Raw genomic sequence first — 3,362 nt, 5'->3', positions numbered from 1 at the left:
TATATATATATATATATATATATATATATATACTTATTTTCATAGATACACCCACACACACACAGCATAGATCAAGATAAAAATTGCCAACATTCTAGAGAGTTCCCTTCAGCCTCTTCCCAGTAACCGGCCACAGTTTCCCAATGTCCTATTTTCATTTTTTGCCGTCATGAATAAAGCTAGTATTGCTCTTTGGACGTGTCCTTTGGTGGCATTTGCTTTCATTTCTCTTTGTTAAATTCTCACCACCCTCTTTTTTTTTTTTTTTTTTTTGTTTACAGATGCCTGTCTAGGCCACCTGGGTTTGAGCAGGGGCAATTTTTGGTAGCTCCCCTCAGGTATTCTAACGTTTTCAGCATCCAGACCCATTACCTTAGGACCACGTGGATTGCAAGCTGGAGGCTCAAACAAAATTACTCAAGGGACAGAGGCTTCCCTCTCTTCTTCATGTCCCTTCTCCTTTGGGTCCTATGCTTCTTCTGCTTGACTTTCTAAAGAGGGGGAGCAGGGATCGGGACCCACCCTGCGGGGGAGACAGCCCATGCACATTGTATCACACCAGCTTTGGGAATGGGAAAATCCCACCCCCAGGTCTAGGGGGAATACAGGCCAACTGTATTCCTTCTGGGGTAGATTTAGGTGGAGACAAAGCCTTGGACTTCCTCTAGGGCCCACCTGTGTGCCCTTCATCCCCCGTGGAAGCCCAGGCACATGGGTCACTTCTTGCTGGAGGGTTCTGTAATTTCAGGATTCTTGTTGAGATGAACTGGAAGCCATACACAGATGACGGTGAACTCGATGATTTCAGTGAGCAACACTTCAGGGCAAGGGCCCAGAGTAGTCTGGGTAAGAAGCTCCCAAACACAGTCTCTGGTATTTATCCAGCAGATGAGGAGGGTGGGCAAAGAGTTATTTTCAGAGGGTTATAGAGACACTTTAGAAATATCAGAGTGATTGACTTTGTAGCGATTGGGGTCACCAGTGGTACCCCAGCCGATCACCTAGCTCCGTGGTTCTGCAGACCAGCAGCAATTGCTTCGCTGGGCACAGGTCAGAAATGAGAATTATCTGCTCCGTCCAGACCTGCTGACTCAGAAACTCTGGGGGCGAGGCCCAGGAGGGTGGTTTAGAACGTCCTTCCGGTGACTCTGAGGCAGGCTCACGTGTCACGATACAGGCTGTTCCCCGCCTTCGCGTGTGATCGGTACGCACGGGTCACATTTGGTGGATTTCCTCTTATAGATTTCTTTAAGCAAAAAAAGATCCCTTTAGTGTTCCGAGCACTTGCACAGAAATGAGGAGCATTGCTTCCTGGCTTTGGAGAGACCACTGTGACAAGTTCGCTTACTGACTTTCGGCCCCGGTTTCCTATTCTGGTCTAAAGAAGGGCAGTCCTGGTAGCCTCTGCTGGAGAGAGAAAGGAGGTGACAGGGAAGAAAAGTCACCCCTGCAAGCCCTGTAGGAAGGGCACAGAGCCCCCGGCCCTTTGTTCCAATAAGCCCCTTGCTCGCCCGTGGCGTGGAGAGAAGAAGCCCAGTGTGCTTGCTTGCTGAGCTCAGGCTCCCGGGTTGTGACTGGCAAGTGAACTGTCTAGTTGTAGAGAGAGAACAAATCTCTTCCGGGTACTGAGCTGTTCCCGCGTACCAGACTCTGGGCTGCGACAAGAGAGGTGGATGCCCAGGAATGTCACATGCTCTGTTCTTCAGGACGTAAGCAAAGCTTCTGCACATAGAACAGGCATAACACATATGGCAGATAATCCTAAACCCAAATCATAAACCACAAGTGGTAATACACTAAGAAGTCGAGTCGGAGGAAGGGGAAGGCTAAGTAAGAAATTCACTTAAAAGATTTTTTTTTCTTTAGGTTTATTTATTTTTGAGAGAGAGAGAAACAGAGCATGAGCAGGGGAGGGGAAGAGAGAGAGGGAGACACAGAATCTGAAGCGGGCCCCAGGCTCTGAGCTGTCAGCACAGAGCCTGATGTGGGGCTCGAACTCGTGAACCACGAGATCATGACCTGAGCCGAAGTCGGAGGCTTAACTGAGCCACCCAGGCGCCCCAGAAATTCACTTTTTAAGCAACATTCTATTCAGTGAATCTCAAGAACTATGGCCATCCCAATTTTTTTTTAATGTTTGTTTTTGAGAGTGAGAGCGAGAGAGTGAGGGACCATGAGCAGGGGAAGGGCAGAGAGCCAGGGGGACAGAGGATCTGAAGCAGGCTCTGCCGATAGCACAGAGTCCGACACGGGGCTTGAACTCACGGACTGCGAGATCAGACCTGAGCCAAAGTCAGATGCTTAACTGACTGAGCCACCCAGGCGCCCCCATCCCAATTCTACCCCAGCGAAGTTATATTATGGTTAGCAATGACCAGAAGCCCAAAGAATTAAAATGCCAACAGTAAATCTTCCCTAACAGCTCTGGTCTATACTGCATTTTACTATGTTATTTTGTTTTATTAAAAACAAAATCCATGGTCATGGATGGAATTCATGGCTGGGCCAGTCACTTTTCTGACCACTCACAGAATTGGGAAGTGCTCTGGCCACAAAGTCGCAAAACACAGTTTCAGTACAGAACTTAATGCATCCTATCAGTGTCATTTTTAACAAGTAAAAGATCTCTGATTTCATTGAAAGGTAAAACTTCTTCCGCACAGCTCGGGGTTAGAGGTCTGCAGTGGAAGGGTGGGAAGCCTGGTTAGTGCTCACCTACCCGGACCTTCTAGTTCTCATCCTAAACAACGTAGAGAGGTTCCTGTCCTCTCCAGGGCTGGGAGTCGGTAGTGGCTGGGAGGGAGGGAGGTGAGGTAAGACCTTACTTGATTAATACCACCATGAGAGGGCATGGAAAGAATGAAAGCCAACACTTTCTCTGTCCTGGTTTTTGAGACCCACCGTCTCATCCCTGGGATCTTCCTTTGACTCGAGAGGATGTACCCCTGCTCCAGCTGGCTGCCTGTAACTCATCTGCAGCTCTTCTGTGCGCAGGAGTGAAGCCCAGCTTCCTTCTGCTGTTGTTCCTGACCTTCTCTGGGCAGCCTGGTGTGCAGGACCTGAGGACATCTCACTCCTCTTGAACGAGAGGCCCATCTCTGCTCCGGTGGACACCCACACCATGCTTTGTGCCCGCAAATTCTAGAGAGGAGGCCTAACGTGCACAGCCAGCTCTCTTGGCTATGTTGTTACGAAGCCGGCAGCTACCTCCTCCCCAATCCCCAGAGAGCATATAACAAGCTTCTTGATGGCTCCTTAATACCTTCTCTCTCGGCTAGAGGCCAGGCAGCCACCCCAGCCCCCTCTGTGTGGATGGGACTCTGAGCTCACTGAACTTTCCCTCCAGCAACCCTCTGCTAATC

The 3,362-nt window shown here is 49.4% G+C and overlaps 1 long non-coding RNA gene across 1 annotated transcript in view; it reads right to left on the bottom strand.

Annotated features, from left to right (window-relative positions):
- LOC121034820 (uncharacterized) overlaps positions 1–3,076 on the bottom strand; it is a 24,997-nt gene extending 21,921 nt beyond the window's left edge. The window contains exon 1 of the long non-coding RNA XR_005792634.1: positions 2,902–3,076. This is a non-coding gene — a long non-coding RNA (uncharacterized LOC121034820). The remainder of the gene's footprint in view (positions 1–2,901) is intronic.
- Between the last annotated feature and the right edge of the window lie 286 nt (positions 3,077–3,362).

The sequence above is a fragment of the Herpailurus yagouaroundi genome, unplaced genomic scaffold, assembly GCF_014898765.1.
Source record: "Herpailurus yagouaroundi ecotype Mexico unplaced genomic scaffold, PumYag 160, whole genome shotgun sequence".
NCBI lineage: Eukaryota > Metazoa > Chordata > Mammalia > Carnivora > Felidae > Herpailurus > Herpailurus yagouaroundi.
This window is presented reverse-complemented; position numbering and strand designations above follow the sequence as displayed.